This window comes from Ochotona princeps, chromosome X (assembly GCF_030435755.1).
Source record: "Ochotona princeps isolate mOchPri1 chromosome X, mOchPri1.hap1, whole genome shotgun sequence".
NCBI lineage: Eukaryota > Metazoa > Chordata > Mammalia > Lagomorpha > Ochotonidae > Ochotona > Ochotona princeps.
In genome coordinates this window covers 39,071,349-39,087,607 of record NC_080865.1, presented here as the reverse complement: position 1 = coordinate 39,087,607, position 16,259 = coordinate 39,071,349, and positions in this window count along the sequence as shown.

The window sequence follows — 16,259 nt, the reverse complement described above, 5'->3', positions numbered from 1 at the left end:
AATGTTACAAATTGCTGTTAATGTTATATTGGGACTCTTAATTGACTGTGATGATATTCTACCAGCTCTAACTTTGGACCAGAGATGGTCTCCCCAAGAAACTGTTCAACTCATCTGGACAATAAGTAGCTGGACTCTATGCTTGGTATATGTTTGCAAGGAAAGAATCTTGATTGAATTTGAACTGTAATACTGCATCAAGGTGGAGGAATCCACCAGGGGGGAGGGGCGTGGGGAAGGGTGGGGTGACTCCCAGAGCCTATGAAACTGCCACATAATGCAAAATAATTATTAATAAAAAAGAAGTAAACACCATAGACACGTGCACCATACCCCAGACAAATTAAGTTTTTTTCATCTTCATTGGTGAATTATGCTTTTTTTAATCAAATACACAAGGTCTCTCAATCTGGACATATAAATATGTAGATACATATATGGATGAGGGAATGAAGAAAGGTTTGATAGCAGATAGAAGAGCAGAATTAGACCATGAGAATGCTTGTAGCACTGTGCAGTGTAAGAGTTCATAGCTCATAATACTTCACAAACTTTGCGAGCCACCAAAAAGGAGAGTTCCAAGATTCTTATAAAAAATAATAAAAAAGAATGGTAAATATTAATTATTCTGAATTAATCAGTGCATAGTATATGCATGTATTAAAATGTTACACTTTACATAAATATGTACAATTTAATTAATTTTAAATTTTCAATATTTAAATTTTGTTACTATTTTTCAAGATACTGTTTCATAATTGTAGGGATTTCTCCTTCATGCTGCCATTCTTCCCTCTCCCTTTTCCCCTTTCTCCATTCTCCCTGTTTTTTCACAGAAGTACAGTTCTTTAGTCAGAATTACAAGTCGAATATTTTGCTACTCAAGTGTACTATGACATTGTAGGTATAGGGGTGGATTTTGGTTTTGTTGCCCACCACAACTCCCACACTTTTTTACTGGTGTTTGATTCTTCCCTTTTTCATCCAATATCACCTTCCTTGTGCCCCTCTTCCTGCATCCTGCGAACCCCCTTCCCACTTGGGGCTAGGGTGGGGGACAAGGAGAGTGGATAGGAAGGCCCCCTGCCACCCCCAATAGGCAGGCAGGAGGAAAGGGGTAGTACCTGCAAACCCCTCCAGCACTGAAGAGGAACAGGGTTCTAACCCTTGCCACCCCTCCCCTGCTCCTCACCTCCACCACCCCCTGGACTGGACTGCCGCTTTTGGGTGGGGGACAGTGGGTTCCAGCTTGGCTGACACTTGAGAATGTAAGAACTACAAACAAAAATTTCTATTAAATTAAGTTTCCTGTAAAAAAAACTAGGACCCTACTATCAAAGCATTTAATACATTAATAAAAACCATCAACCATACAAAAAAATGAAACCATAATCCCTGTTTATGGTTTGGATTAAATAATATCATTAAAATACCTGTACTACACAAAGCAACCTGCAGATTCAATACAATCTTATCAAAATATCAATGACATTCTTACATTTGCATCTAAAATTTGCATGAAATTGCAAAATATATTGAATAACCAAAGTAATACTGAGGGGTGAAGGAATCATGAAATTTCATAATGAAAATATGTTGTAAATAAATGCTACCAGCATAAAAGTTGGCATATAGAGATTAAAAAAGTAAAAAAAGAAAATGTAGAAATAACTTCACCCATGTAATTCAACCATTTCACATAAGTACAAAGGCCATACATTAGATAAAGGAAGGTCTGTTTAATAATGGAAATTATATTCCCACTTCTCAGCACCTATAAAAATCAACTCAAGATGGAAAAAAACCCTAAATTTAATAACTGGAATTGTGAACTTACTGCAAGAAAGCATAAAATAAAATAATTCAATACCCTGGTGTGAGTGATGGCTTCTTGGATAAAATCTCAAAAGCATAGACAGCGAAAGCATAAACTAGGCTAAATAAATTATATAAAACTCAGAATCTCTGACATGACAAAGGAAAAAAATAAATGAAAAGTCACCCAACTAAATGGAAGAAATCATTTGACACAAGATTAATATCCAGAATACATCAAAATCTTTAATGATATAATCAACACAGTTAAGTAATGGGCAAAGTACCCTATTAGTTATCAAAAGAATAAATATAAATGACCAAACAATGCATCAAAATTTCTCAGAATCACTACCTGTCAGGGAAATGAAGTCAAAGCAGCAATTTAATGTCACCTGACAGAATGGTTGTTACCCAAGACAGTAAAAAATGCTTAAGAGGGTCTGGAGAGCAGCTGTAAATACCCTCTGAGAAACAGTAAGGATGTTTCTTTGAAAACTACACACATATACACCATACGATCCAGCAATCCCACTAATAGACATATATGCAAAAAACAATAAAGCATTGCATCAAATAAATGACTGCTTCACTATGTAGCAGTCTTGCTCACAGTAGTCAAAATGTGGACTCAATCACAGTTGTGACTTGTGGGATTTCTTCTCTGATGGTTTTGTCTTTTTTTTTTTTACTTTTTTTTAATTAATTATTATGCATTATGTGACAGTTTCATAGGCTCTGGGAGTCACCCCACCCTTCCCACGCCCCTCCCCCCTGGTGGATTCCTCCACCTTGATGCAGTATTACAGTTCAAATTCAATCAAGATTCTTTCCTTGCAAACATATACCAAACATAGAGTCCAGCTACTTATTGTCCAGATGGGTTGAACAGTTTCTTGGGGAGACCATCTCTGGTCCAAAGTTAGAGCTGGTAGAATATCATCACAGTCAATTAAGAGTCCCAATATAACATTAACAGCAATTTGTAACATTATGGAATTGACATGGTTTTGAGTAACCAGTATGTGAAAAAAAAAAAAAAAGCAAGTTCTTAACCACAACCTCCGATTAGCTCATTGACATTTCAATTTTAGTTTATATACAGGACCGGCTGCTATATACCTTAAAATGGCTATAAGGTACCATTCCGCTGTCTCGTGTCTATTTCATTTTAGTATTTAGCCATTTGTTGTGTTGAAGTATAATTTTGCTGATCTTGGCAGATTTTAGGATAATCTAGACTGGCTTGTAACTCTAACAAGACATTTGTCGACATTTAAGGTGCAGAACATTTCTTGGGGGGGGGGTGTGTGCAGGAAAATGCTCAACACCATGGTGAGGAGTAACTAATCTTTGTGTCCCACCCAGCGAGGCATGAGCAAATCCATGCCAGCTCTTTCCTGTCAGATTCCAAGCTCTACTTTTTGTTGTTTGTCTATTTATTTTAGGTTTTTTAGTTTGTATGATTGTTTGTTTGCTGTGAGGGGTTTTCGAAGCGATCCTAATGGTCATTGCGAGGGAGGGCAGGAGTCCAGAGGTGGAGCCAGGCTCGGACCAGAGAAAGCTCTCCTCCCTGGTCCCGAAGGACGTTTATTGTTCTTCTGTTTCTGCGGACCGCTCAGGGCTTCTGGTTGTCTTTCCGATGACGTTGGTTTCTGTATGGTAGTGTTTGGACTTGTTCCATCCCCAGCGGAAGCTCCGGTTGGGGGTGGGTGACCTCAGAGTACTCGGCCTCCTCGGGCATCCAATTCCCTGTGGCCTCCTTGGCAGTTGGGATATAGTCCTTGTTGCTCGTATTAATAGTTTTGTCTTTTAACTGCACCTGTGGCTTAATGGAGTAACTTACTTTAGTGGATACCCTGGGAAAAGTGCTAGCAGAGGCAATGCACTCTTGTCAATGCTGAAATGAAGGGTCAGTCCAGCTTAACCCCCAAATTGGGCATTGTGGATTTCCCCTTTTGTCCACACAAGAAAGGAAATGATCATGACTCTTAGTGTAAATAGTCCTCCTTATTTGGCTGATTTAAGGTGACTGACTACTGAGATTATTCCACCATGATTATAACCCCCTCCCCACCCAAAAAGAAACAGCATTCAATAGATCTATGCAGTTCTGTGTGTGCCCTGAGACACAACTATACATCATACCCTACCACACGATGGCAGAATAACCATGTTTTTTTCCTACAAGACTTCCACAGTTACAAGGTATCAGGATTCTACTCAGTTTCATGAGGCTGTACAAGTTATGAAGAGCAAGCTGATTTTCCACACCAGCTACCTGTGTGTTCTGTTTGTTGGCTGCTTAGTTCTCAGATCTGTGGGTGGCAGGGCGTGTGTGCACACTTCTGAGTTTCCAGTGAGGGAATGGCTCCCTATGTAAACTTTCTTGTTTCTCTAAGTCAATCTTAATGGAATTAGCAAGATGCATCCACCACATTTGTTAAAGTGGGTACATATAGAGAGCTAAACATGTATTCCCATAAGCCCAGCTGCACAATGAAGAAAATGCCAGTGCTGTGTTTTCTGCAGTCCCAATGTGGATTGGGCTAACTGTTTCAGCTTCTTCTCTGGAACTCTGCTAATATGTTCCCTTCTATATGCCAGTCTTGGAGCTCCATAGATTAAGGAAGGAAGGCATGCATTACTCTCCCAGGGACCCACAGGGACCTCACTCCTCTAATCTGGCTCCATCTAAACCTGAGTCAGTGAAATCCCACCAGTTCAAGTCAGGCAAAGTCAGCTCCTACGCTGGATCCCACCACTTGTCCCATCTTTCTATTAGAGTATTCCAGTCATATGTAGAAAACCTGCTTGCTGTAATACAACCACATCATGCACATCACTCTGAGATGTCTCCATGCCCCCTGAAGAATCTCCATCATTATGCAACTCTCTCCCAAAAGCACAGCTTGCCGTGTTCTCCCTCACTAATGCTCCATTGCCAAAAATAGCTTCCTCACCCATGTTAATGCATGTTAGATCTCCTGTCTTGATATATTTACCTAATTCGGTATTATACCTGTGATCACAAAGTGAGATAGCAATATGTCATATGTCATTGTAAAAATTAGGGGAAAAAGGGAAAAAAGAGTGTCTGTCAGTAGAGATGTGGATAGGAGACAAGGTAGAATGGAAAGTATCACTATTCTCTGAAATTTGTGTCATGTAATTTACACACTTTAGATGGATTTCAAAAAAGAAAAGAATGTGGGGGAATGATGTTTCACAAAATATGAGAGATTATAGCAAATAGAAAAATCTGAATTTAAAAGTACAATGACTAGGGGTAAGCAGTGACACAGCAGTTAAACTGTCATTTGGGATATCAATTTCCATATGGGATTGACTGAAGTTAAATCTCGGTTGCATTTCTGATTCTGTTTAATACTAAAGTACTCTTAGCAAGAACAGATGGTGATATCAGGTATTTGTGTCCCCAAACCTAAAGTAGGACACTTAAAATAAGTTTCAGGCTCCTGGCTTCAACATGGCCCTGCCTCTACCATTGTGTACATTTGGGGTAGTGAATCAGGAAACAAAAATAATTCTCTCCCTTTCTCTCTCTCTCTCTCTCTCTCTCTCTCTCTCATATATATATATATATATATATATATATATATATATAAATTTTAAAATATGTGGCCATTTGTCACAGAGGTAATGTCACCACTTAAGACATCCACATCACATATCAGAGTATCTAGTTTGAGTGCCAGATAGTACAGTTCCAGTTCTGTTTCCTGCTAGTGTGTGTCCTGGGAAATAGCTGATAATAGCTCAGGTGCATCTCCACTACTCACTTGGGAAATCTAGACTGAGTTCTTGTCTACTCCATAATTGTCTGTTGCAGGCATTTAAAGCATAAACCATTTACTGTATGATCTATTTTCTCTCACCGTGTTCACTTCATATGAAACAAAAATAAACTTTAAAAAAAGCAAAAGTTTTAAAATACTCTAAAGGCTATAAAAGCTTACACAGATGTTATGAGCAAGTGAAATAAAAAATTAGTGAACAGTAAGGTAACTTACTTGAGATTGTTCAAGAGGATGAAGAAAAAAATAAGAAAAAATGCAGGCCCCAGTCTCCCAAGGATTAACTCCACAGCTTAGCTTGTTTCTCAGAGGGAAACATGATTAACAATTTTGGCCTGATACATCTAGCCACTGGCTTAACCGCAAGTTCCTGCTTCCTATTTGTCAAGTTATCTGCCAAGGGATTGGATAAACACTGGGAGGAACTCAAGGGATTTAGGGTGGCCACAACAGGATTGGATAAACACTGGGAGGAACTCAAGGGATTTAGGGTGGCCACTACAGGGAGGAACTCGAGGATTTAGGGTGGCCCCTTGAGGACTGGATAAACACTGGGAGGAGCTAGGGAGAGTATAAAAGAAAGCCTGGAGTTGCAATAAAGATCAATCTATCATCGATCGGCATTCTGTGTACTGCGTGTTGTCTTGTGTTGTCTCACTGCGTTGTCTGTGTTGTAACCCTAGTCCCTCCGCTCCGCTCGGCTCGGGGTACGTGGTGACGTGGGTGTTGCCAACATCTGGAGGTCTCACCGAGATTGAGAAAGAGAGGATACGACGAAGGGTCGTCCCGGGAGTCTGGCCAGCTGATTCAGGTAAGTGGGACGTATTGTAAGTCTCTCCTAAACTGGTAGGAGAGGGAGGTTCATTTTGAAATATAGTCAGGTTTTGGATTTATTTTGAAATATAGTTAGGTTTTAGACTTATTTTGAAATATAACTAGGTTTTGGATTTATTTTGTAAGTTTTCGACTTATTTTGAAGTATATTCAGGTTTTAGATTTATTTTGAAGTATAGTTAGGTCTTGGTGTTTAATTTATCCGGCGAAAAGGACGATAAAATGGGTTCTGCCTTCTCCCGGGATAAATTGGCCACCAAGCTTGAAGAACTTCTACATCAACTGGGGATGCCAGTTAAATTTAAAATGATTAGAAATTTTGTTAAAGCCATTCAATCTAGCAGTCCTTGGTTTATTGTTTCAGGCAACTTGAGTATTCCCGATTGGGAACAGGTTAAGGCCAATTTACAATCCTGTTTACAAAAAGACCCAGATAATTTCCCCATTGTTAACTTTTCTTTGTGGCGCTTAGTCCGTGATTCATTATTTACTGATAAAGTGAAAGTTGAGAGACAGTTAAGAGAAGTACAGACTACTTTTGAAGAAATCCAGGGGTGGGAAGTTCTATGGTCCTTGGAAGCCTGGAATGAGGCGGCCTCGAGTGAGGCCACCCGGAGTGAGACCTCTTCTTTAGAGGAGAGTGAGGTCTCTTCTTTAGAGGAGACCGAAGCCTCTTCTTCAGATGAGAATGAGGCCTCTTCCTCGGAAGAGAGTGAGGACAAACGAGATGAGGAGGTTTTCTTAAAGCAGAAAATTAAGGATAAGGAGAAGGTTTTCTTAAAGCAGAAAATTAAGGATAAGGAGAAGGTTTTCTTAAAGCGGGAAATTAGGAACATTAAAAGAAAGCTAAAGAAAGCCGGAATAGGTGCACGTTCCTCTGGCAAATTGTCCAGTTCAAGACCACCACCATATGCCCCTAATTTTGTGACCCCTACCGCTCCTCCTGAGGAGGAAGCCGTGGGCCATTCACCCAATAATTACCCCACGCGGCCATGGAGTGACGGCCTCACTGATCAGCCAGTGGGTGGGGTTCGATGCTTCCCTGTAATAGAGGTCCCAGTTCGAGGAAGTCCCCCTCGCCGGGAGCATCAGCCCCTTCAATTTAAAGACCTCAAAAATGTAAAGCAGGCTGTTAAAGATTATGGTGCCCAGGCACCCTTTACTCTTGCACTCATAGAATCCTTTTCGAGTTTAAATCTTACTCCTAATGATTGGATGCGATTGTGCCGCTCTGCTCTCTATGGTGGCGACTTTCTCCTATGGAGTGGGGACTTTCAAGATAGGTGCAGATTTTTTGCTGAGCAGAACGCGGCTGGGGGACATGCAGACAGAAGCCTTGAAATGCTTACTGGCACTGGACCTTTTGAGGGCATCCAACAACAAGTTAATTATGACCTAGGAGTTTATGCACAGATAGTAAAAGCAGCCCTTGGAGCCTGGAAGTCCTTACCTAATGCTAATACAGGAGACCAGCTTTCCAAGGTCTTGCAAGGCCCTACAGAACCTTTTCAAGAATTTGTGGACCGTGTTATGCAGGTTGCTACTAAGATCTTTGGTAACGTGGAACCAGCAATGCCAGTAATTAAGCATATAGCCTTTGAGAATGCTAATAAATATTGCCAGGATGCTCTCAGGTCCCACAGAGATAAGTCCCTGCATGATTATCTTAAAATTTGCAGACATATTGACTCCACCCATGCCCTTGGGCAAGTGATAGCAGCTGCTGTTCAACACCCTCAGCCCTACCCTAGGGCGCCTCCCAAAACCTGTTTCAGATGTGGACAGCCTGGACATTTTAAAAAACAGTGCCCCAAAATTCCACGACAAGGAAGATCACCCCTGCAATCCTTGCAGGCCCCAGATCTTTGTCCAAGATGCCGTAAAGGCTATCATTGGAGCAGTGATTGTAGGTCCAGATATGATGCCCAAGGCAATTCCCTATCGGGAAACGGGGTCAGGGGCCCGCTCCGGGCCCCCCAACCTCAGGTGTACGGAGCCCAGCAGACACCTGTAACTTCCGGAACAGCGCAGACTCCTTTCAGAGTCCCTCTCCCACGGCGAGGAACACCGACATTTCAACCCTCCTCAGAGCAACACCAGGTAGCGCAGGACTGGACCTCTGTGCCACCTCCGGAGAGGTATTGACCCTGCTCCTGGGGCCCCAACGGATAAAAAAAGGAGTCATGGGCCCCTTGCCTAGGAATACCTTGGGCCTGATCCTAGGAAGAAGTAGTGCTACTATGCATGGAATCAGAGTACTCCCAGGAGTGATAGATGAGGATACCCCCGCAGAAATAGAAGTCATGGCAGAATCAGCCAAAGGCACTATAATCATTCCACCAGGAGCTAGATTTGCCCAGCTGATCTTGATCCCCAAGGTTCCAACTGACAACCCCATTCTTAAGCGAGATAGACAAGGAGGATTTGGACATTCTGGCCCCTTGGCATGTTGGGTCTCCGACATGCAAACCCGACCCACCTTACAGTTAGAAATAGAAGGGAGAAAATTCACAGGTTTACTTGATACCGGGGCTGACAGTACAGTTATATCTCAAGCACAGTGGCCAAGTTCCTGGCCATTAGAGGCCACCCCAACCGTTCTCCAAGGGATAGGAACTTCTCAGCCACAGAAAAGCGCCAGGTTGTTAAGGTGGAAGGATCAAGAGGGTCATTCAGGAGTTTTCTAGCCGTATGTCTTACCACATATTTCTATCAATCTGTGGGGACGAGATTTGTTGAGTGCCATGAATGTTGTATTGACCTCTCAGCCTGTGCCAAATATGCTTAATAGACAGGAATACTTTCCTGGAAAAGGTTTGGGCAGACATCTTCAAGGTGATCCCCAACCAGTCTGTGACTGGGTTAAAAATTAGAGGCTGCAATTGAATTGGTAAAGGAACAGCTTGAGAGAAATTAAAAAAGCCCATTGTTTACAGGCCTTTGCCTATATTTTAATATAACTCACAAAACAGGCATCTCTTATAATCCTCAGGGTCAAGCCATTGTTGAACGTGCTAACCGCACCCTTAAAGTTTATCTAGAAAAAATAAAGAAGGGGGATGTGGCCGAGCATTGCAGCTCACCCCATTCCTTACTGGCATCTGCAATCTATGTGTTAAATTTTTTAACTGTCACTAATGATGTAGCTCCTGCAGACCGCCATTGGCTTCGCCCTGCTAATGAGAATAAAGGCCAAGTAAAATGGAAAGATCTGGCCACAAATAAATGGCGAGGACCAGATCCAGTACTAACGTGGGGGCGAGGCTCCGTTTGTGTTTTTCCCCAGGATGAAGAAACACCTAGATGGGTTCCTGAGAGACTTACACGACAAATCTCCTTGGCTCCAACTCAACATGATCCCACTCCTAATGATGTTCTTGCAGGATAGGAGACCCTGACAGCAGTGGTGCAACTTCCTGGTATCCTGCCCATGGGAAACGTAGATCTCCAGCTGCTCCCCGATTTACCATCATATATGTGTTACCCCTGTGAAATGGCATTTAACTGGCAGCATGGATGTTTTAGGAACAAAGCGGAATCTTGGCCATGGGGCTGATGGTCATAGCCATGATTGCAGTACTGTTTACTCTTCTTTGCCGCCTATGCAGGCAACAAGCCTGGGAGCAGGTCATTATTTGACAAACCATGATGGATTTAGCTGTGGAAAATCCTAGCGCTCAAGTTTGGTTGAACATGGTGTGATGGGCAGTCAGAGACGGGTAAGATCTGGCAGCGCTGATGACCAACCTAAGACAGGGATTCCCCAGGTGGGGCTCCCCATGACGGGTAAAGCGTCAACTGACTGCTGGACAACCTAAGACAGGCGTCCATTAAAAAAACAAAAAAAGGGGGACATGCAGGCCCCAGTCTCCCAAGGATTAACTCCACAGCTTAGCTTGTTTCTCAGAGGGAAACAGGATGAGCAATTTTGGCCTGATACATCTAGCCACTGGCTTAACCGCAAGTTCCTGCTTCCTATTTGTCAAGTTATCTGCCAAGGGATTGGATAAACACTGGGAGGAACTCAAGGGATTTAGGGTGGCCACAACAGGATTGGATAAACACTGGGAGGAACTCAAGGGATTTAGGGTGGCCACTACAGGGAGGAACTCGAGGATTTAGGGTGGCCCCTTGAGGACTGGATAAACACTGGGAGGAGCTAGGGAGAGTATAAAAGAAAGCCTGGAGTTGCAATAAAGATCAATCTATCACCGATCGGCATTCTGTGTACTGCGTGTTGTCTTGTGTTGTCTCACTGCGTTGTCTGTGTTGTAACCCTAGTCCCTCCGCTCCGCTCAGCTCGGGGTACGTGGTGACGTGGGCGTTGCCAACAAGAAAAGAAAATTAAGCAGAACTCCAGGGCCCTATGGATATCATTAAGGATACCAAAATTTGTGTAATAGGACTCTGAGAAAGAGAAAAGTGAGTGAAAGAGGCATCAGGAATTTTTAAGATGGTAATTACCAAACACAGCACAAACTTGAACAACATTACAATATACATGCATTAATCCCAGCGCATTTTTAGTAGAATAAACTCAAAAAAGATTAATACTGAAGTATCATAATCAAAGTACTACAAGACCAAGTGGCTGAGTTTTTTTCCCTGTCTTACCTTAAGTTCCTACTAAAATACAATTTGGGAGGTGATAATGACTGCTCAGGTCATTGGTTTCCTGACACCTACCAAAAATACCTTTATTGCGTTCTTGGCTCCCAGCTTGCAGGTTTTTAGAAAGTAAAACAGCAGCAAGTAGTAGTTCTTTCTGTCTCACAAATGAATAAAATAAAATCTGAAAGTCAACATATTATTTTCCTGATGTTCATGAATTAGAGTACTTAAAATGTTAAAGGTGTTTATTCTGCAATTATTTTATTAGATATGAATATTTGTACATTTAATTTGAACAAAATATTATCTGTAAAACAATCAGAGGAAAAGAATCATAAATGTGGCAAGAAAATACAAGTATTAAGTCTGGGATCACCTCAAATGAAGTTTCTTTGGGTATCCCTCCAACTGAACTGCTGATCTCAGAACCCCTACCATGAAGAGACTATGTCAGCCAGTGGATTCTGAAGAGATTTTATCACGATTGGAATGGTGAGATTGGCAGCAATTCAGAACTGTTGAACTATCAAAACTGCTTGAGCAAGACCCTCAGGGCGTGCCTCACATCAAGGACCTGGGATGGATGGGAGACTGGGTGGGGCTTCTCCCTTTGTTTCTCTCCTGACCCCAAATACAGGGGGGAAATGATGTTATTAGTGTGGAAACAACGGTATTACCCACTTTCCTGTAGCCCTTGACTCTTAGTACCCTAATCAACTAAGTAAGAGTATTAAAAAAAAAAGCAGTGCAGTATCCTTAATGAAGATAAATACAAATGTAGTCAGCACGTATTTATTGGTATATCAAATCTAAGATCCCCCCTGGTGGATTCCTCCACATTGTTGCATTACCACAGTTCAAATTCAGTTGAGATTCTTTCATTGCAAGCATCAACAAAACACAAAGTCCAGCATCTTATTGTCCAGATGGGTTGAACAGTTTCTTGTGGAGACTATTTCTGGTCTGAAGTTAGAGCTGGTATGTATAAACTTTTTTTTTTAAAGATTTATTTCCTTATTTATTTATTTTTTTTTATTGTTAATTATTTTGCATTATGTGACAGTTTCATAGGCTCTGGGTACCCCCCCCCTCCCTCCCCCTCCCCTCCCCCCGGTGGATTCCTCCACCTTGATGCAGTATTACAGTTCAAATTCAATCAAGATTCTTTCATTGCAAACATATACCAAGCATAGAGTCCAGCTACTTATTGTCCAGATTGGTTGAACAGTTTGTAAGCTTGCTTGACTGTATGTGTACTTGTTTTTTAATTTTTGTCTGCTTATGCTTTTTCTTAGTCCATTCTTTTCTTATTATGATTTTCTACCTGTAAATTCTGTGTATTGTTGCATAATGCAGTGTCAAACATATGAGAAAATAACTAAATATGGAATAATATTTAAAATTATAAAGATTAATATGCCAAGAATAGATCTCCATTATACTTTAAGCAAACATTCACACAATCAAAAGAGATAAATAGATAATTACACAACAGTTGAAAGCACGAACTCTTATGTTCAAAAATGGGTAGAGGGACCAGTGCAATGACTTTGCTGGCTAATCTTCCACCTCCAAAGGCCAGAATCCCATATGGGTACCAGTTCGTGTCCTGGCTGCTCCACTTCCCATCCAGCTCCCTGATTGCAGCTTGAGAAAGTAGTAGAGGATGGCACAAAGCCTTGGGAACATGCAACTATGTGGGAGACCTAGAAGAAATCGCTGGCTCCTGGCTTCAGACTGGTTCAGCTCCAGCCACTGCCATTTGGAGAGTGAATCAGTGGATGGAAGAAATTTCTGTCTCTCCTTTTCTCTGTAAATTTGCTTTCCAATAAAAATAAGTATTTCTTTTTAAAAGTGGGTAGAACATCTAGGAATTGGGCAATTGTAATAGAAAATTACAACATAATAAACAAAGAACTGTAAAACCTAATATACTTTTAATACCCTATGTTATTCCGTAATGGGGAGGGAGAGCAGAGAAATCTTACATCACCCTAGAAGGTGTGAGGAACATGGGAAGTATAACCTATCAGGATCATAGCTGGTAACGCATAGACAACAGACTCCAATCAGCATTAGACAATAGTAAAACTACAAAGGCATATGGGGGGAATCAAGAGTGATCCTAACAACCTCTTAACAGGAGATCATATGCACAGAGCAGGTGGGGGAACCCCAGTGTGGAGCAGGAGGACAGGAGGAGGCTTGTATCCCAACCCTGAAGACTCCCAGATCCTCACCAAGGACTATCAGTACGTTCACCAAGGACTACATCCCAACAGCCAAGGAGACCACGGGAAATGGAGTGCCTTCAGAGGCCAAGAACTCTGAGATCATCCACCCCCATTTGGATCTACCACATGGGATGCAAGAAGCCCAAACCCTGCCTTGCAGGATCCAAGGTCATCGGAAGGACAACCAGGAGCACTTAGCGGTCGGTCCGCAGAAACAGAAGAGTAAACTTCCTTCTGGACTAGGGAGAGGAGCTTTCTCTGATGCTTGCCTGGTTCCGACTTTGGGTCCCCACCCTCTCTCATAATGTCCATCAGGATTGCTCCAGAAACCCTTCAGAACAAACAAACAAACAAACAAAAAACTAGAATAGATAGAGAACAACAAGGAAAGCTTCGAATCAGACAGGAAACGGTCAGCGGGGATGCACTTATAACTCACTGGATGGGACACAAAGATTAGTTACTCCTCACTGAGGTATTGAAGATTTCTCTGCACACCCCTCCTAAAACTGTTCACCTAAACTGTTGACATATGTCTTGTTAGAGTTATAGAGTTAGACTACCCGAAAAACAGCCAGGTGCAGCAAAATCATGCTTCAACACTATAAACTGCTAAATACTAAAATTAAAATAGACATGAGACAGCTGAATAGTAATCTATAGCCATTTTTAGGTGTATAGAACCCGGTTGTATATAAACTAATAATTGAAATGTCAATGTAGAAGTCACAGGCTGTGGTTCAAAACTTGCATTCTTTTTTTTCCTTTCTCTTTTAACATATTGGTTACTCAATACCATGTCAACTAATTCCATATCGTTATAAATTGTTACTGATGTAATGTCAGGGCTTTGAATTGAACGGGATGATACTCTGCCTGCTCTACCTTCAGACCAGAGATGGTCTCCCCAACAAACCGTTGAACTTATCTGGACAATAAGATGCTGGACTTTGTGTTTTGTTGATGCTTGCAATGAAAGAATCTCAACTGAATTTGAACTGTGGTAATGCAACAATGTGGAGGAATCCACCATGGGGGGAGGGAAATCCCAATTCCCATAAAACTGTGTCACATAATGCAATGTAATAAAAAAAAAAAAACCTCCCCCCAAAAGGAAAAGAATCACTGAAAAAAAAATTTGGCAGCAAGAACAGTGCATGGTCTTATTTTGTGCACACCAAACTTTATCCAGAAAGGAATGTCTCAATATTCCTCAATAGTATTTTCAAAGATTGAAATCATATTAACAATAAGATGCTGGACTCTATGTTTGGTATATGCTTGCAATGGGGGAACCTCAACTGAACTTGAACTGTGGTTATGCAACAAGGTGGAGGAATCCACCATGGTGGGAGGGTTTGGAGAGGGGTGGGGAGAACCCAAGTACCTATGTAACTGTGTCACATAATACAGTGTAATTAATGAATTAAAAATAATAAATAAATTAAAAAAAGAAATCATATTAAGTGTTTTTCTTGGCCACATGGAAATAAGCTAGTAATTAATAACAGAAAGATGGCTGGAAAATTCACTTGGTGTTTATATTCTTAAAATCTGTGCATTTTGCAGAAAGTAACTACACATTAAGTATATACATTCAAAATTCCCTTATTTGTTAAAAATAATGAAGTTGTTCTCCTATAAAATGATATTTTCTCTTCTCTCTCTCTCCATCTCTCCCTCTCACCCTATCTTACCCCCTCCTTCCCTCATCTTAATTCAAATGCTCTATGCTTACATCTCTATATATTTAATAATAGTTAATTCATTTTTATTTATTTCAAAGATTTTTATATCCATATTTTATCTTTGCTACTGATTTGAAAGCTTTTTAAAAGATGAGCGGATAGGGTGGGAAATATCACTATGCTCTTACATCTGTATTGTAAAATACATGAAAATAAAATAAGTTGTAAAACAAAAGAAAAAATGTAGAAAAGAAAAGAGATAACAAAGGAGGAGGGTGGGTGAGAAATTCAGGCAGGAAGGAGAGTAGGGTTGGAAATGTCACAATATTCCTAAATCTGTGTTCTGAAATAAGTGAATTTTGTTCACATAAAAATAAAATACTTCTTAAAAAGATGAAAGATTGTATATTAACTGTTTTTGCATGTAAGCATTGCACTTATACAAATGTCCTTTATTCTGTGAGCAAATCAGTGAAAAAATCCAAAGTTCTGATCAGACAAAAATCCAAATGTATAAGAAACTCATGTGTGGCTTCCTTTTGACATTATTTAGATGACTTTAAAATCTATATTTTCACACATCAAAAATTCTAACATGAACCTAAGTACTTTATAATATGAGTATTTAAAGAATGGATGATGCCTGAGAAAAATTTGAGAAGGAAAGAAAATACAATCTACTCCCTTTTCAATAACCTCAAATACACTTAAGACAGCCAAAAGCAAATCCAAATGAGAATTTGTAAATTCAGTAAAATAACCACCCAATTTAGTGATAGAACACTATTTTCTTTCTTCAAAGTTTACCTGCAGACTACATACAATTTAGATATTTGACATTTCATTAAATTGTTTGAACCTTTGTGAACCTGCTTGAACAATTTTTCTTTATTAATTTTATACTTATTTTCACTTTATTTCCTTTAAAATTTACTCTCAAAATCTTGTCCACTCCCATACATTAAACTTTGAATTCTACAAATGGTTCATAATTCTAGAGACTGATTACTGTCTAGCCACTTTTGCTTAAGTAGTAAATCAGCCACAATGTTCATTTCACCTCATAATTCTCCTTATTATTGGTTTTTAAAACATGAATTTACACATTTGTATGTGAATTGCTTCTGTAATCAGCAAGTTACAATCTCTTGCGTTGGGATTTTCACAGGAGTATTACAGAATATAGATAGAATTCTGAACTTAGAGAAGTGAATGTGTTCATTTTTATTTCCTCTTCTACCAGCTTCTTTCTCTGAAGT